The sequence below is a fragment of the Equus caballus genome, chromosome 18 (genome assembly GCF_041296265.1).
Source record: "Equus caballus isolate H_3958 breed thoroughbred chromosome 18, TB-T2T, whole genome shotgun sequence".
Taxonomy (NCBI): Eukaryota; Metazoa; Chordata; class Mammalia; order Perissodactyla; family Equidae; genus Equus; species Equus caballus.
This window is the reverse complement of record NC_091701.1, coordinates 58,546,498-58,566,430: the sequence shown is the minus strand read 5'-3', so window position 1 is coordinate 58,566,430 and position 19,933 is coordinate 58,546,498. Positions and strand designations below refer to the sequence as shown.

The window sequence follows — 19,933 nt, the reverse complement described above, 5'->3', positions numbered from 1 at the left end:
CAATATGCATTTAAGGTTCCTCCATGTCTTTTTGTGGCTTGATAGCTCATTTATTTTTGTTGCTGCATAATATTCCATTGTCAGGATGTAACACCATTTCTTTATCCATCCAACTCTTGAGGGACATCTTGGTTGCTTCCAAGTTTGGGCAATTATGAACAAAGCTGCTATAATCATATGTGTGCAGGTTTTTGTCTCAACATAAGTTCTCAACCCATTTGGGTGTATACCTAGGAGCATGATTCCTGGATCATATGATGAGACTGTTTCGCTTCATAAGAAACTACCTGTTCCAAAATATTTGTACCGTTCTACATTCCTACCAGCAATAAATGAGAATTCCTGTTGTTCCTCATCCTCACTGGCCTTTGGTATTGTCAGTGTTTTAGCCATTCTAACAAGATTTTAGCCATTCTCATGGATATGTAGTGGCATCTCTCTGTTTTAATTTGCATATCCTTAAAGAAAGATGATATTGATCATCTTTTCATATGCTTGTTTGCCATTTGTATATCTTCTTTGGTCAGGTGTCTATTCAGATGTTTTGCCCTTTTTAAATTGGGTTGTTTCTTTTCTTATTGTTGAGTTTTGAGAGTTCTTTGTATATTTTGGACATGAGATATGTTTTGCAAAGATTTTCTCCCAATCTGTGGCTGGTCTTTTTATTTTCTTAACGCTGTCTTTACAGAGCTGAAGTTTTTAATTTCAATGAAGCTCCACTTAATAAATTTTTCTTCCATGGATCATGCTTTGCGTGTGGTATCAAAAAACTCACTGTCCAATCCAAGGTCATTGAGATTTTCTCCTGTGTTATCTTCTAGAAGTTTTATAGTTTTCTGTTTTACATTTATGTCTCTGATCCATTTTGAGTTAGTTTTTGTGAAAGATGTAAAGTTACTGTCTAGATTCATTTTTTAGCATGTGGATGTCCAGCTGTCAGTTTATTTAATTTTCCTCTAGTAAATGAATTAACGTTATTCCTGAAGGCAATTATAAAGAGATATTTTAATCACTGAAGATCTGGGAGAATATTTAATGCTTTTTCAGTGAACAAAGTCTCTTCAACTATGTGGAGAAATATTAGGAGGAACATGGAATTGTTTATCAGTGAAGCATTTTGACATTTGTTCTTTTATTATATTTTAGAATGATTTGGAAAGACTGTAGAATGGTGCGTAGGATTTAGATCTGGTTGTATTTCTTAACTAAAACCTAGTCACTCGATAAAATGTTTTGTGTAGTATTGTTCAAGCGCTTCCACTCCTTTACGAGTTCTCCTTTATCTATCCTATCCTTTGAGTTACGGTTTGGAGGATTGTTAAAATGCTTGACTCCCTTCCTTCCTTCTTTCCTTTCTTTCTGTCTGTATCTGTCTGTTTGTCTGTCTCCCTCCCTCTCTCTCTTTTTAAATCACTATATTTGGCTAACAAGCCTTAACATCTGCCAACATTGTTGATCTTAGGAATAAAAACGTGAGATGATCCCTGGGAGAATTTCCAGGCACAGAGCCCAGGCAATCCATAAAACCCATGTATTTCAAATCATGCAAGTCTTATTAAATATTTTCAGAAATACAGTTGCCAGTGATTTGGTTACATAGGTTTGTTTAAAGGAAAGTTCTTCCTGAAGTGATTTGTATTTTTAAAACTCTCAAGCTTCATGAAAACCAAGAGCTGTTTCTTCTCTAAATGTTTCCTTTTAGATACTCTTGGTACATTCTTGTTAGCAGTAATGTAGCCACTCACAGTATGATGGTTTGCTTAATGTTGAAGCAAATTATCTGAAAGATAAAATTGAATAAAAGATTTATTCTTTTTTAAGTTTTATTTAATCAAGGTACAAAGCAGAAGTGGGTTCACGTTGTACTTTCAATAAAGAGTTTCTGAAAAAAAAAAAAGCCATTATCCCTAAATGATATGTGATATGGTGGACTCATGGTGAAAGAATTAATAAACAATTTAATAAACAGTGTTTAAATTTTGGTCCAGCTGTTCTTTGCAAGATGTATTTTTACCTCCTGTATTCTTCTGTGGCTTCCCACATATTCCTGTGTTACATTTGCTCTCTGTTTGAAAGTATCAATGCTACAAAGAAACAGTAAATAAGGCGGACCTAGCAGTTCCACAAGTAAGTATAGCTATGTCCTCAAACACAGGATGTTCATAGCAGGATCATTTGTAATGGACTTAACTGGAAAATACTCAAATGTCAATTTACAGGAGACATGATAAATGAATTGTTATATATTCATACAATAGAATACTATAGAGAAATGAAAATGAATGATTCACAAACACATACAACAACGTGGATAAAACTCACAAAAGGATAAATACTGCATAATTCCACTTTTAGGAAGTTTAAAAACAGGCAAATCTAATTCATGGTGTTAGAAGCCAGATCGTGGTTACCCTTGAGGTGGGAAATGATTAGAAGGGGGCTTGAGTTTGTTTCTGGGGTTTGGATAAGATTCTGTTTCTTGATTTAATGCTGGTCACATGGGGTATGTTCACTTTATGACAATTCATAGATTGCCTACTTATGATTTTTGCTTGTATGTGTATATGTTGTGTTTTAATAACATGCTATGAGAAAGGCAATATTTACATCCACTTCAGCCCCAATAAAGGCAGCATTTAATAGGCAGCAGTTAATTTATAGGAGGCTAGGTAATGTGGAGCCATTCTGGTTATAAGATGTGTTTAGGGTTCGTTTTTAAAGAATATTTAATATTATTTAATACTGTGAATTATTGTTTATCTTTTGCATGTCAAAATTGTATATTTCAATAAATTATTTATATTTACAAAAATATAAATATGAAACACTCATATCCCACTGAATTATCATTTTCTTAAAATGACATACGTGCCGTTATGTATATTTACGCATTTTGACTGCCGTATCCGCAGTGCTTAACACAGTATCTGGCACACGGTGAGTTGTTAGTAAACTGAGGGCAGCTTGAAGAATTTATGCATCTCTTATAGTATGCTATATCATTTTATCTCCTTAAATAATTATATTTCTTTCTGTTTGGTTTTCACATCATTAAAGGTATTTGTCTTCTGTCTGCTGGAGTACTTAGAACACGGTAGGAACTTACTAAGTGTTGAATGCATGAAGGATTTGAATGTTTTGAATTGACACATAAACACGAAGTCAACTAAATTTGTCTTTGATATATGCCTTATGAATTTTTAGCTTCAAATTTACCTTTCTTATACATTACTTATAGATGCAAGAGCAGTTGATATTTATTTTTAGTGTATATTTTGTGGGTAGATGCTAGGCAGTGAGAGGAATCTAGGTAAGAATTTTATCCTGGATAATTTACAAAGCAAATTTTAAAAAAACCCCACACCAGTTCATTTTGGATGCAGATGCATTGTGTGCATTGTGGAGGCATATTTTGCTACCGAGCCCCTGCTTTAAGGGAGGGTGCTAAATGTTTTCAAGGCACCTCTCAGGCATATTTTTACTTCTCAGCAGAACTATCAATAGAGCCCTTTGCTTCATAGAGATGGATGGGGCCGGGGAAAGTGGCCTCTGAGTATTTTAACAGGAATGAAATCAGTCATCGAGTTAGAGTAGAAGTGTCATCTTTTTGTTGTTGCTAACGAGCCTGCCTTCCACATCCTTCCCTGAAGAAAACCCATGAGTGCATCAAAGCCCTTGCTTGTTTTGTTGTTGTTTTATTTGTGGCTTTACAGAGCTGTCTTTATCAGTCTTTACGGATATGCTCTTTCCCTTCCTAACGCCTTTAGAAAAATTTCTCCCTTAATTCATTTGAACATTGAACTTCATTTCTGCTTGACAATTCCAAACCCCAAACTCTGTCACATGTGAGGGTGGTAGCTACATTTTGGATAGCTGTTTTTCGTACTTCAGTTATTTCTTTATCTATCTATTCTCTTCTAATTTTAGACTCTCATTTCCGGGTCATGTGGCTCAAAGAGATGATGTAAACTTTAAAAAGGAGGATCCTCCAAATTTAGTCTCACTGAAGCCTGCAGAGCTGAGGAAGGAGATGACATCAGAATACTGACAGTGAATTCTAGGGTCCTGGGAGGACGGGGATGGCAATGAAAGAGAAGAAAGTTGGGGCTGGCGGGTGGTGAAGGCCATGAGCTAAGGAGGGGAGGAAGTGTTGCCACCAACCATACTTCACCCCCTCACGTCCTTGAAAATGGCACCCAATCTCAAAGGCTCATGGTGAAGCAGGACTTGACAACAGTGTAAGGAAATGGCAAAAGGCAGGAAGGCTCATTCCAGAATGGTTTGGTGAGTCGTCTTGTGGGGACTTTTGCTTTAAAATATTATTACAGCTTAACTGATAAAGTATAGGCACAGCTAACTAATCTGAGCTTCAAGATAAACTCTCAAGTAATTTAGAAAACAGGAAATGAGATGCTTTTAAAGCTTGACTTTATTCTTTTAGAATAGTGCGAGTAGTTTATTTTGTCAACCTGTATTCTTTAGAAGGAAAAGAATTGTGTTTTTGTAATAACGTATTTTAAACTATCAAAAAAGTGCTTTACCCACAGCTCAAAACCTCCAAATAGTTATTTTTACATTAAATTTAGACTGAGTGAATTTAAAATTTATTTTAATGTCTGTTACTTAAAAATTTAAAAAAAAAAGATAGCCATCAGAGACTGGACTGTCTTTGCTTTTGTAAATGGGGGATTAGGATTTGTCTGTTCTACAAAGGACATGCCGCATTTAGATTAGACATAATCTGATTGTATTGCAATATAAAGGCCATTCAGGTCAGCTCAGTGTCCAGGGTCTGTAAATACCATCCAACCACTGATTGGTCCAGGGAAGGGTATTAACAGAAAGATAATGATGAGCTTTAATCCACATCCCTAAAGCACAACAGCTGGGGCTTCAAATGAGTTTTCTTTCAGACTTTAGAAGTGATGCTCTCCGTTTTACAACATGATAAATTGAACTATTTTTTTTACTCATGAAAAAGTATGCCTATTTAACTTTACTTTTATTTAATTAGGTAGTATTCATGTCTCAAATTTCTTTTAGAATATAATATAGGTGTTTGACATTTATTTAAATTAGACTGACCATATTATTTATTGTCCAAAGCAGGACTCTCTTGAGAGTGAAAGTGAGTGTTATTAATAGTTAACCTAGAGACAACAGGCACAAACCAGGAATCTTCTGGGTATACCAGTATGTATGGCTACCTTATTTAAAAGTCATATTTTTAACTTTTATTTTTATCCTCCAGGAAATTTATAAAATCACAATTAAAATATTAGAGAAGCAAATGTTCTTTCCAAGTGTAATTCAAAATGTGTGGTGCTTTAGAAGTGAAAAAACAATAATGCAAAAAGCAAAACATGGGTCTTTGGTCACAATGAGTTTTTTGAATGACAAATTTGTTTAAATATGATTCATAAATTTTATTTTCTTCTCATCTTGTGATTCCCAAATGTGTTGAGTTGGTCCAGCAAGCATATATTCAGCATGTATTCTCTGTATGTTTGTGTTTTACTAATATCATCGTTCAGATTGCACCTGCTATATAGAGAATGCTACAATATTCTGTGTGGGAGGTTATAAGGAAGAGAAAGTGCAGACGAATCATAACCTCATAAATATCAAGGATTTAGTTTTGTAGTCAACCTTTGTTGGTTGACTCCCAAGCATCCCTTCTCTCTTTCAAATACTGTATTCCAAATTTCCTGATCATGAAGCTCAGGTAACAAAGACCTCTCCTTCAGCTCCGAAAGAGCCCTGATTGGCTTAAGCAATCAGTGTTTCCCATCCCCTTAGCCTCAGTGATCTTTTTTAGTGATGGTCATGTGGTCCAGACGTATACAACTAGACTGGATACTGGCATTTTAATTAAGCTACTGAGAAAATAGGTCATGACTTTCCTATTGAAAGTAATTGAAGCTGTAGCTTGAGAAGGTACTGCAGGTCATCTGAAGATCGAAACAAGCCTTAGGGCGATTACAACACCTACGGTCCAAGGGATGGTGCAAAGATAGTCTTGGTGACATTGTTCAGCTGCTGGATCAAGCCAATCTTGTCACTGGAGTTTTTGGATACATGAACCAATAACTTCTCTTGCTTTTTCTAAAACTAACTTTTATTGTTTAAGCCTTTGAGTTGGTGTTTCGGTTACTTGCAGCCAAAGACTTCCTAACTCAAACAAGATTTAAAAATAATTGCAAACCATTTGATATGCAAATATTTGAGAACCATTATTTGAGAAGAGGAATGGCTTGCTATTTCTATGATTGATATAGGAAGGTCTTCAAGCCTGGGTGTTGGGTTAGGGAGATAGAGACAGGATGAACAGTAAAAATGCAAGAAAAACTGTCCAAGTCAGAATGCTCTGTACAAAGAGAAACATGGGAACAAAGAGAAAGGAGTGTTAAGGAAAATGTTACAGACACACTTGATAGTGAACCAAATTTTGACAAAAAGCCAAGAAGTAGTTAAAAATGAACTCAGCTTTGTGGCCTTGGGTGGCCTGGAAGAGATAAGTGGATATAAAAGTAAACTTGCCTTGTTAAAGCAAGCATCTTTTTATGTATACTTAAAATTCACCAGTTGTGAGACTTGCCCTGCACCTGTGTAATAGAGCATAGCAATTCTATCCAGCATTTTATGGAAACTGAAGAACTTATGTGTGGGGACACGATCCAAGCAGAAGAGTGAGTCTCCCTCTCATTACCTCAACTACTTCATCTCGCTTATGGAATCGAGGTTAGTAAATGGGAATATTTCTCTGGCTAGGACTGTATGACCAAGTGCAAAGTTACCTTTTGATTCATTATGAATTTTGAGCTCTTGAACACTAGATATTTGTATTACTTTTTTTATTTCCTTCCCAAATTGAGAGAACCCATCTGTAGAGGAAATTTTCCATACACAGGCCGAAACCTGCTTTTTTCCCCTCACAGTCTCCAAGGTTATATAATCACTAACAGAACTTTAATATCTTCGTAGCCCATTTTTCAGAATATTTTTACAAAAAGTCTAAGACTGGAATTATGCCGTATATGTAATGAATGGCGTACTCCCATAAGCCAAGAATTCCTGTTTTGATGTGTTCATTTTTGCGTGCAAGAGAATAATTCTTTAGAATGGAAAAGGTATTCAAATGACTTAATTTTTTAACCCTTGATGATCTGAGATCTTAGCTTTTAGCTTCAAGAGGAGACATCTAGATTCGCTCTGTCCTATTTTTATAGCCAAATGGTATTCACATGCCAGCCTTGGGTACAGATTTAAGTTCTAAAGTCTAGGGAAGTTAGGTTCAGGATGTGGAGATGGGATTCAGAGCACAAATGTCCTTCGTGGCTTGGGAGTGGCACCTTCCATGAGTGCAGGACTCCACCAAGCTCTCCTGATCACTGGTCTAAGTTGCTGCTGCTGATGATTAGGATTGTCCTGAGTCAGAGAGAATAGTACAGTTTTCATCATTATTACCTTTATGCTATTGTTGAACTTTAAAGTACTTTGCCAGAAGAAATTGGTTTTACATGTTAGTCTATTACCTTTAGTTAAAAGCTAGTTTTGAGAAAAGGGGTGCACTAAACTCTGTTAATTTAACTATAAACTGTGGAATGGCCTCACACTTGCAAAATGCGTGGTTAATGGGAGTGACAGGCACATGCCTATCTTTGAAGAGGAGGCATAAGAAATCAGGAGGAGGACAAAAACCCAGTAACCACCCTTTCCCACTGTGCTTTGTAAGTCACTGTGCTCGCTCGGCTTTTCTTTACCTCATTACCTCAGGACAATATGTTTTAGAAATTTATCACGTAGGAAATTTTCTTTCATGGAAAACCAAGAATTTTAATTACTCCATAAGAATTCTGTAGGCTTCTTTGGAGGTAACCATTTTCCTCAAAAAAGGGGAATATAATGTATGTGTTGCTGTTACTTTTTTACAGGAAACCTTGTATGATTCAGCAACACAGTGAATTTTAAGCATATGTTCTCGCTAATGAATTATCTCAGCTTTGTCTTTTTGGACGTGATAGAGGCACTTTTTATTTTGCTTGCAGCCTATTTTGTCACTCCAGACAGATTAATGAATGATGAGCTATACCATTTCATTAGAATAATAAGAATTAAGAGAAGATGTTTTCCTTGGGGACTTCTGCTTGGAATATATCATTAATCATTTCTGAAAGAACTCTAGTCAAGGCCGAACTGGGAATGCTAGTTTATCTGACACGTACCAAGGGGGAAAACAGGTTGTCATTTAGTCTATCTTGGGTAAAGTACATCTTAGTAAAATGGCTAGATAAGGAATGACATCTTAAGATTGCTTCTTGTTTTGAGCTCTGTCAGAGGTCTGAAGAATCGCTTGTGAAACTGTGAAATGTTCTCACGAAAAGTAGAAGTCATTTAGCAAGAGTATTGTTTTTAGTTTCATGTGTGGTTTTTGAACAAAGGGGTATAAAGTGTAAAAATAGCTGAAGTCTGAGTTGGAGCCTTTACTTATTTTCTCAGCAGCCCTTTCCCTGTTCCCAGCCTCCTGAACCACTTCATCTTCCTTAGTTGGAGGAAACCCAAATGTCTAACAGGATATTTTAAATGATTAACATGAGCATTTCTGATACTAAATGAGTTTAAAGAATTTCAATTATAAGGATCTCCTTGGTTGCCCAAATGACTCAGTTTGCAATTACTGCCTAAAAAATGGTGTGGATGGGTGTACAGAGAGGGAGGGCGTGCCAGAGGGAGAGGGAATGAGCTGCGCTCTGACCACTGGGGATTTGTGCCCACTCCCCAGCCCCGTGCAAGGACTTCCCAGAGAGAACCAGTCTTTCCTTCAAGAAGTACTTTTGAGTAGAAAAAGGAAAAAAATGTTTTGTAGGAAACTTTTGCTAAACGTTCCATTTGAAATCTTCTGTTAGTTTTGATAGGTTGGACTGGAGAGAGTGAGTAGGAGGTGTTGTATTTGTGTCTAGGATAGAAATACGGAAAAGAGGCATGCAGTGATAAACTGAGAGTTACCAATAGCTAGTAACATCGTTAGGGTTTTAATGACTTAGATAGAGCCCCCATACACAAAACTCTTTTCCAGGCTTACGATCTTCACAGGAAAAAACAGACATTCCCCCCAGGTGAAAGAGGAAATAAAAAATACCACGAAAGACTTTTAAGAAAGCAATTAAAGAAGAAAATTGCAATCAAAGTTATACTTTGCAGCCAAAAATGTATTTATAGATAAATTCATAACCCTAAGAGATTTTATTTTTTAAAAATAAAGTTTGAAAATAAATGAGTGAAACATTCAACTCTTGGTATTTGGGAGGAAAAAAAAATCCTGAAACAGAATAACAAACATAAACGGAACTTAAGGAGTAAAAATAAGTTAATAATAAAAACAAAACAGCAATTTAATGTTAGAAAACAGGAAAACAGTAGAACTGATGAATAAAGTATAGTTTAAAACCAAACAATGAAATAAACGTTTGGTAAATGGAATAAAAAGAGAAAGAGAGAGAGAAATGCAAATAAGTACATTTTAGAGTGAGAAAAGGACTATGGCCACAGTCAGAAGAGATTAAAAGTTATGCCAATACCCTGTATAACTTGAGGCAGATATACTTGAAAATCTTGATGAAATCTGCATGTCAGTTCTCATTAACAAAACCAAAGCCACAGAGTAAACTGGAAAAGAGATTTTTAAATAACTATTATAAAAAAGTTTGAAACTTTTATTTAAAAAAAGCTGTTACAGCTCAGGAAAACACATCAATGGAAAATTTTGAATGATATATAGACTTACCTACACACACACACACATTCACATACACATACATGTACATATATACACACTCTCAGGACATTTGGAAAGTCTGGAAACATCAGATAAACTTATTTTCAACAATATGCTAGTTACATTTTTAAAAAATATTCTAAGTACATTTTTTTAACCTCTAGACACCTTTTCTAGAGACATACCTGGAGGAATATGTCCAATTGTTAGTCTGAAAAAAGGACAATTCATATACTACAGAGTGTCCAGAAAGTCTTTAAACACAGGCAGAAATAGTGTATTAATAGAATCTCAGCAATTTTGCCTGCTGTTGACTAAAGTGTACCTATTTTCCATTCCACCCAGGAAGAAGAGGCCAATTACTTTTTGAGTCTGAGCATCTTGCATTTCACTCCCCTCTCCAAGGAGAAAACTAAAGAACTTTTGGGGTTTATTCTCTGGGGGGGCATTAGATTGGGTTGCCCAAGAGGGAACGGGGTTTCAAGACTTGAAAAAGGTGGAAAAGTCCCACCTAGAGTTGCAGGGTTATTAAACAGAGAGCAGAGTGGCAGGGGCTCACCTCCACTCCCATGGAGGATCCTAGGAGGTGACAGGACCTGTGAGCGATGGATGGATGATATGGCGGATGGGGAGGTGATGTCACAAGGGAGACCACTGTGTTCTAGGCACTTAAAGATTCCAGTGGCAAATGGATACTCAGAGATAGACTTTGATTTAGAAAAATAAAGCAAGGTGGCATTAGATTGTGGAACAAATTTTTGCGTGTGGATGCGTGTGTGTGTGTTTATAAATGTACATATATTTAGGCACACGTATCTAGGAGATGCTGACAGCAAACACACTGAAATATTAGCTGAGTTCTAAAAAGAGAACCTGCCTTTGTTACTTTCCACCTGATGAAGAGGCTTTTGGAACTGGAACTTTGGGGAAGAGCAGCTCCCTTGGATGAATTTTATCCTCTCCCAGGTTTATCTTGGGGTTTATGAAATCTGATGAGCATTAGGGCCGGCATTGAAGACGAGAACATTTCTGTCCTTTCTGTTGACCTATTCGTGATGCATTCCCACCCAGTCAGCTCTGGAGAGCAAGGCAGAGTGTGTTATAAAAATTAAAATGAAGTTATAATCCAGCATGCTGTGTCAATGCTTCATGGTAATTAGTTTTAAAAGTTGAAACATTTCTGGCAAGGGTGTATTTCATGTTTATGTATAACACTAACACACTAGCAAGAGATTTAATTGTGACCAGAAATTATCTGTTAAACCCTAATTTAAAATAAAGTGATGTTTAATCAAGAGACATTAATCAATTGCAATACTGATTTAGAGAGCCATTTAGTGAAGGAAAAAATAATTCATTATATCAGGTTATTTTAAACTGGAAGAAAAATCACATTCTGTTAACATAAAGCGATAACGTTAAATCGACTGAATTCTCCATGCCCTGCTGCTAAATCGTTTTAGGATATTTTTCACACCTAATTTCTATTGAGTTTAATTAAGACATTTAGAGGTACCTGCTCTTATGTAGGAAAGGCAAGTTTTAATAAACTGTCGCTGTTTTCATAATTTTTTAGAAAACATTCCCATTTCACAGTATGCAGGGAAAGAAAAGCTCTAGTTCTTCCTGCCTGTTACATGCTCACACACACACATGCGCAATACACATTCACACTCACGCTCATTTTGTCTGTCACACACCTATACAATCCTCTCCTTCCCTCCCATGCACGTTTGCTTCCTCAAACACAAACACGTACTTTTTCTTGCTCTGGTGAATACACATACACACACACACTCTTTTTTGCTCAGACCAAAACACACACACACACACACACTCTTGATCAGGCTAACATGTCCACATACCAATGCTGGCACACACACACATGACATGTGACCCATTCATGTCAACGCACACGTGCACACATTCACACATGCACACACACACAGGGTAATGCCTACACATACACAGTTAAACTTTCTTTTTCTCACCACTGTTTTGTAGCCAACTTCTGACTTTTTTGTCTTTGGTATATATTCTCTTGATCTTTGACTTAGAGGTGGGTGACTCAGACCAATTATTTTATGTGATTGCATTTGGAGTGAGGTTGATTTTGATACTGACTCATTTTTATTATTTGCATGTAGTTTAAGAGAAAGAACTTCATGAACTTATTCTGCTTTTATATGCGAAAGTGAATGTTGAGGAGATTATGTAAGTAGACGAGAAAATTGCCTTTCATACATTTGTTGAGTCAACAGGGTCAGATGAGAAGTTGGCAAAGAATATATCATGAGATTCAAGAAACACTATTTTGCCATATTGCAGATAAATGTTCTTTCTGTGTCTCTTTGTGCCACTTGTTATTATTTGCTCTATTGATTATGATAATTGACTAATTAAGAAATAATATGCAACAGAAGATTAATAAAATTTAGTATTTTAGTAGAAGACTGAATATGAAGGTGGGCAGTTGACTTGCCATTTTGAAATTGAGAGTTTTGGCTTGTGAATGTATAAGGACAGATATGTGTCATTCTAGTGCTTTCCACAGAGTTGAAAATGCCCACTGTTCTTCACAGTGAAAGCTTCCTTTTTGTATGTAAAAGATTGGAAAGCACCGTCTGGGACACATCGTATGCTCATGTTTCTTAGGAGAATCTGGAAATCATACTTTTGGGATTTTGTTGCTAATAAAGAAGAGAAAGGAAAAAGAATCTTCCATAAATTACACCACATCTATTGGTGGCTTTCTTGTAAAAATTGAAATGAAATGAGAGAATGGCAATTAGAATATACTGTATTATATCCAGAAGAGTACCATTAATATTTCTGAACCTTCATATTTAAAACTTTTTGGCTTTTACAGGCCAGCCCCCGTGGCCTGGTGATTAAGTTCAGTGTGCTCTGCTCCGGCAGCCTGGCTTCAGTTCCTGATCGTGGACCTACACCACTCGCCTGTTGGTGGCCATGCTGTGGTCACAGATCACATACAAAAAGAGGAAGATTGGCAGCAGATGTTAGCTCAAGACAAATCTTCCTCAGCAAAAAAAAAAAAAAAAAAAAAAACGATTGTGGGCTTTTATTTAGATAGATATTTTGTTTGGTTGCTTTCTTGGTCTTGCTACTTAGAGAAGAAACATTTGGAAAATGCGCCTAGGACAAACACTGAACTTCTATTTGGTGAGGCCCCTACTTAGTAGAGTCTTTAGAGACCTTCTTTGTCTCCCATATGGAAACCTAAGCAGAAGAAAGCTCCTCTTGCTCTCTGCCTCCCTCCTTCCCTAATCAGACTGGGAAACCCCCGTTGACTGTACCAATAACTTCCTTTTTAAAATAGATAGTCCAGATTAGTTTCTATTATTTATGGTTAAGAACCCCGAGCTACATAGAAATTTTCAGAGCAAAATGCTTAATTTCCTATTCCAGCACCCAGTACAGTAAACTGGTACGTAATTGGTACTGAAAAATATTTCATTCACTCTTCATTCAGCAGATATTTATGAGCATCTACTACATAGCAGGCAGATGCCGAGGTCCTGGGACTATCAAAGTGAACAAAACAGAAAAGTGTCTGGCTGTGGGGCTTATATTTGGGTGGGAAAATTTACAAATATACAAACATATTAATATATGAGATGAGGATATATGCTATGGAAAAATACATTAAAATAAATAAATAAAGGCCTTCCTTCTCAGAGTTGATGTAGGACTCCTGAGTTAATCTGGGGAAAGAGTGCTCTAAACAGAAGGAAGAGCAAGTGCAAATGCCCTGAAGCTGAGAAGCAGAAAGATGCTTGTTGTATTGAGTGAAGGGGAGAAATGTGGAAGACTCAAGGTCGAGCAATGCAGGGGCCAGACCCTTTGGGCTTTATGGATGCATAAGGACTTTGGATTTTACTCTGAGTGAAATGGGAAGTTATTAGAATGTTATGCGCAGGCAAGTAATCTGATTTGACTTTAAAAAAAAATGAATCCCTCTGGTTTCTGTGGAGAGAACAGACTGTGGGAGTAAGAAATGAGGGAGGAGGCTCCTTGGGGGACCACAACATTCCAGGTGAGAGATGGCTGTGGCTTGACCTGGAAGGAAAGTGGTGAGAAGAGATCAGATCCTGGTGTGTTTTGAAAATAGAGTAAACAGGATTTGCAGCTGTATTAGAAAAGGATAGGAGAGATGGAGACTTATTAACGATGACTTCTCGGTTTTCAGCCTAAAAACTAAATGAATGGAGTTTCCATTTAGTTAAATAGGATAAGTAATTTGGGGATGAGGAGCAGTTTAAGGTTTGCTTGTGGACAATTTGATAAACATTTAAGTAGAGTAGGCAGTTCTATATGAGTTTGGAGTTCAGGTGAAAGATGGAGACTACCACTGTGTGAGTGTGTGTAATATATATGTAAATTGTCAGTGTACAAAAGGTATTTGAAGCCAAGAGCCTTAATGAAATCACCTTGTGAATGAGTCTAGGGAAGAAGCACAAAGACTGAGCCTTGGAGCACTTTAATATTTATAATCTGATAGATGAAGGGGCACCAGCGAAGAAGTTTATAACGTTTACCCAGCGCAGTAGAAGTATCAAGGGAGAGTGGTGTTCTAGAAACAAATGAATTCTAATTTTTAAGAATAAGGGATTCCTAAATGTATCGTATACTGATAAAGTGTCAAATAATATGAGGACTGTGAATTGACCTGGTTACGGGCTTAAATGGTGTTAAATGAATCAAAAAACCTCAATCAATTACTCATGCAATCAATCAAGATATGGCACCGACATGTTAATAGGATTGTTCTCTGATAAACAAGATGGTAACTGCATTTGGTCCCCAGAACTAAATGATTTCATGATCCCATATGTATTTACAGAAATACCAGGACAGTTCTCTGTGCTACTTTTAATTAGCTCCCTCTCCCATCCCCTTTTCGTAATCGTTATCATTCTTCTCAAGTTCCCTAATCACTCTCCACCCATTTCAGTCTCAGCTTATGAGCTTGACTTATGCTTGACTTAGGTAGTGAAAGTGAATATTTGTGAACTCCGTGAATGTTCCAACCCCATTTCCTGCTTATAAAGCTATCTGTATTTGCCCCTATCTGGTACTTCCTCCCCACAAGTCTCAAAGGGGAGCTATCCTCCTGAGCAAGCCTATCCACGTGCTGCTCATGCCCTTTCCCCTCAGGCTCTTGAAGCAAACATTCCTTTATTTTAAGCCTTCATCCTCCCCTCTCTCTTTTGCTTCTTACAGCTCATAAATGTGTTTGTTTATAATTTTCCCATCTTAAAAACACGGGCTATTCTCAAATTTATATTCCCATCTAGCTCATAAAAACAATGGAGACATGTTGTAATGTACTTTGGAAATAAGGAAATGAAGGATGAAGAAAATGATAAACACCCATAATCCCATTTCTCAGAGATGATCGTTATGTGTTTATTTTCAGTTTTTTTTCTACATGTGTTTTGACTGATTAGGATCCAACTATATATAGACTTTTTAAATCCTCCTTGTTTTTTTGCCAAACGTTATATCATAAGACTTTCTACATGCCATTAAACAGTTTTGGAAATAGCTGTTTTAAATAGCTAGAATATTGCATACTGTAGTTGTGCTATGATTTATATATTCATGATTTTATTGGATTTTTACCTAGCTTCTATTTTGTGTATAAATAAAACTAGGGTAAATACCTTCGTACATAAATCTTTTACTACATTTCAGATTATTTTCTAGGCTGGAGTCTAAAGGAAACTGCTGAATCAAAAGATAGACACGACTTTATGATTCTTGTTAGATACTGTCAAGTCGTTTTAAAAAATGATTCTGTCCATTTACTGGGAAGTGTAAGAGTGCCTCTTAGATCCTTTTCAACTTTGAGAACTTTTTAAGAACTATTATTTTATGAAACAATCTTTGCTAATTGGGCAGTTTAATAAGTGTTATCTCATTTCTTAAACTTAGATTTATTTGATTACTAGAGAGATGAAAATCACTTTTTAATGTTTACATTAGACATATTTTTTCTTCTTTATGATTTTTCTGCTCATGTCCTGCCCCATTTTCCCTGCCCTCCATTGGAGTTTTGGTAGTTTCTTGTTGACTTGTATGATTTATCATCTTAATGCTATCAACCATTTGTCTCTCATATTTTCTGTAATGAGTTTTTCTAATTAGTTGCCTTTTACTTTTATGCTTCAAAAGTTTTAGGTAGTCAAATGACCAATTTATAATTTAATTAATTAAATAAATGGCAGAATGGTAAGCCCAAAACAACCCAAGAAGGTCTAAGAATTTGGCGTATATTCAAGGTATTTCATTCACTGGGGACAAATGTCCAAATTTGGGGGCAAACATTGTTAGAATTCTGTCTCATACCTCAAACCAAACTAAATTTCAAGTAGGCTGACCACTCGAATATTTAAAAAACAAACAAAGCGTAGGATCATATGAAAGTGTTTAATTGGATATTTACATAATCATGGGATAGTGATGATCTTTCTAAGCATGACAATAAAGGTAGAAACCATAAAGGTAACTGTTTAAAAATGTGACTAAATTTGAAACCTTCCCCACAGGAGAAAATTAATAAAGTTAAAACACAAATGACAAGCAGGTACAATTATTTATAACATATATGAAAACTATTAGATTTGTAAACATTATAGTGGAGATCTCTTACAAATCAATAAAGAAAATATTTCCAAGTCGGATTTTGATCAAAGAACATGAAGGGATAACTTAGAAAAGAAGAAACACCAATGACTAATAAATACTTAAAAAATCCAACTTCGCTAGTTTTCAAAGAAAGTAAAATAAATGCATAGAGATAATATATGGAAATATATAAATGCTCTTTGCTTCTCAGCACTTTTTAGAACATGAGTGACTCTACTGAGCCAGAGTCACCCATTAATCTAAGGAGTTTTTAAATTATTAAATCTAAAAGAGAAACCAAAGAAGACTTCCAAAATTGGCTTTTGAAGTCAGGTAGTTGAAAGAGAAAGTTTTTGTTTGTTTTTAATTCCAAAAGGTACCTTTTCATGAAATAAGATATAGTTCAGTCATTGAATAATGATGATAACAATGTCCATCAGTATCTATTAACATGGAAACTTCTGCTTAATAAAGAAATTGAAGATTTTAGATTACAAAGCAACCATGATCCCATTTATGTAATAATAAAAAAGAAAAGCTCATATATATATATATATATATGAGCTTAGTTTTAGCATAACAAAAAATGAAGAATATACTCTAAAATGTAACGAAATCAGCAAGCTTTCTTATTTCATTTTCATGCATTTTAAGATTTCTGAATTTCCCACATATTACTTTTATAATTATTTTTAAAAAGATATTTACATTTTGAAAAAATATGCTTTTCTTTTTTTGAACATTTTTCTTTTTACTTCAAGTCCTCCCTCCATTAAATAAATGGAGACCTTTTGTTAAAGTTTTTTTTAAGTCTTCCTTTCTGAAATTGATTTAATGTATAGTTTGAGTTGGGAATATAAATTCCCCTCAATGGCTAGCGTTCCAAATAGGTGAGCAAGTGTTTCAGTATCGTTTATTAGATAATTATTTATTGATTGCTGATGCTGCCCTTGTCGAAGATCACTAACTTCTATTTCCTACTATGCGTTTGGAGACAATTCTGTTCCATTAGTCTGATTGTCTCTTCTTGTGACGTTATCTTACTCTTTTAATTATTATTTCATTACACTGTGTCTTAATACTGATAGGACAAATCCCCTTCTTATTTTTTTCAGAAATTCCTACATACTTGTTTTTCCAGATGAATTTTAGAATCAGGAGCTTAAAATTCGTTTCTTATACTTCTAAATCAATGTATACTGAATAAATGTCATGTACTTTTTTCTTGAAAATTCCAGGCCATGGCTATGAATCATCGTAAACACTGTAGCATTCTTGTGAGTTACTCAGATATGATGGATTCTTTGCTCATGTTGTAAATGGCTCCTGATTGTTAGGTTTTCCAAACTTTCTGTGACAAATTTGTATTTTTCCCCCCACATCTTCCTTTACTGATACTTCCAGATTTTATGTCTATGCTTTTTTAAACAACTTCCATCTGTACTAGTCTGGGATATAATATAATTAAATTTTTTAGCCTTCAGTGTAAAATAAGACTAAATTGAACTCTGTGCTTTGCAGTTTGATTGCTCTTGTGTTTTTTATGTATATTTTTTGTTTTGGCCACATTTCATGTAGTTTAGATTGCCACTAATGACTTAGCTTAAGTGTGGTGTTACGGTGTCAGCATGTGAACACCAAGACATATGATTTTGAATAAACTATAAAGGGAATGGGGATAATTCAATCGCAAGAAATGCAAAGATAGAAAAGAGAGTTTTTCCGAAATCTTGAGTTGTCTTCATGACATACTTCTTGATCTGTTCTTCCCTATCCCTGAATCTTAGAATTTGTAACTAGATCACTGTTTATTCTGGAACTTAGGTGGCGGGATAAGAATGCACAGAGTAACGGACCAGTGAACTCATAGTCGGACACGAAGTGACTTTTCTTGTCCCTGAGCTTTTATCTTTTGATATTCCAGAGGCTTTAATCATAGCTTGAAGTTATCCACCTGAATCAAAATCATTAACCCTGAGTGTTTTCTCTTCTGCATAGAGTAGAAACTACCAACGCTCTCTAATAAGGTGGTAAAAACATATTTTATTTTTGTATTTCACCTGCTGTTAACTGTCCTGCAGCATATTTTGCCAGGTGAGGACAAACATATTGCTGATATTTTCATAAACATTTGGCCCCTAATTTTATTTTCCTGTTAATCATAATTTGTGTTTTGAGATTTCTCTTACTTTGTTGTTTTATGTAAAACCGTAAATGTCATTACTGTGGGAAAAACAATTTATTTTGTCAAATCTCTAAAGGGAGGGAGGGCCCATCAAAATTAAAGACCTAGACTCAGAGCAACAGATGCTCCTGTAAAGCAATGCATTTCTCAGAAAAGGATTTTGATGAAATATATGTAAATCGCCTCCTTTGTTGTTTATTTTTGGAATATTCTCTGGCACGCCACATTTCATTTGTTTTTATATTTTTATTATGAGATACTTTAAGTGTAGAGACAAGTATACAAACTAGCTTACCACCATGCACCTGCCACCCAGTTTCATTAAATCTCAACATATTTGCCTTAGTTATGTTTTTTTGAAAGCCAGCACTACTTTACAGATACAGTTAAAGTTCCCGTGTGCCCTTGCTTCATGCGTTTCTCTCTAGAGGTGGCCATGCCTTGGAATGTGGTGTTTATCAGCTCCATGATTGTGCACTTTACTATACACTCACATGTCATTGAAGAATATATATGCTCTTTTTTCATGTTGTTTAACTTTATATAAATGGTAGCCAGTTGTGTCATCCTTCAACTCACTTCTTAATTTGATACTATTATTTTAGGATTCATCTATTATGAAGCTAGTTGTTCCAATTTATTCATATCAACTGCTGAATAGTATTCCATTTTATGACTATACCAGATTTATATAGCCTTTCATTTGTGGGAATTTATCTATGCTATTAAATACATATTTTTTACTGTTACAAATATGTTTGAAATCAACATTTCTCTACTTATTTTCTTGGCAAATATTTTCTCTACCTATTTATTTAAAAGTGAAACTGCTGCAGCATAGAGAATGTACATCTTCCATTTTAGTAGATATTAGCAAATGCCCCTGAAAGTGTTTGTAGCAATTTCTAAGCCCTCAAGAAGATTATAGGTTACCATTGCTCCACATTCTCATAGTGCTCTTTGTTGTCAGTCGAGTAAATGTTTGTCGTTCTGTATATGGTGTGAAATGGTATGTTGTAGTTTTGGATTTCCCTGATTATTAGTGAGATTGAGCATCTTTTCCTATGTCGTATGTTTAGAGGCAATAATAACACGTGGTTAAGAGCCAGATGTTGGATCCTGACTCTTCTAGGTGACCTTGGGCTCATCACCATTTTGTAGCTCATTGGCAAAATGGGGATAATAATCAAACCTACCTCAAGGGGCTGTTCCAATATGTAAGAATCTCCCATAGCTATGTCCAGCCTTTACTAAGACGATGATGTTTTTCTTCTTCTTCTTCTTCTTCTTCTTCTTCTTCTTGTAAAACATCAGCAAAACAT

General features: G+C 35.5%; 1 protein-coding gene and 1 long non-coding RNA gene across 14 annotated transcripts in view; one reads left to right on the top strand and one right to left on the bottom strand.

The window, feature by feature from the left end:
* The window catches only part of ZNF385B (zinc finger protein 385B), a 383,440-nt gene that overhangs the window by 30,833 nt on the left and 332,674 nt on the right, over positions 1–19,933 (top strand). For 2 of the 13 annotated variants that reach the window (XM_070241353.1, XM_005601613.4), the window contains exon 1: positions 6,481–6,741. The exons of 8 other annotated variants lie outside the window; for them this stretch is intronic. The gene's annotated coding sequence lies outside the window, so the exon portion shown is untranslated. Of the gene's footprint in view, positions 1–4,049; positions 4,285–6,480; positions 6,742–19,933 lie in introns of those variants that run through there. 3 more of the 13 variants (XM_070241351.1, XM_070241354.1, XM_070241350.1) reach the window with 3 other exon arrangements.
* On the bottom strand, positions 1,535–10,419 carry LOC138918677 (uncharacterized). Its single transcript, XR_011428298.1, has 2 exons — positions 10,335–10,419; positions 1,535–1,780 (listed from the first exon to the last, which is right to left on the bottom strand). It is a non-coding gene; the product is annotated as an uncharacterized lncRNA (long non-coding RNA).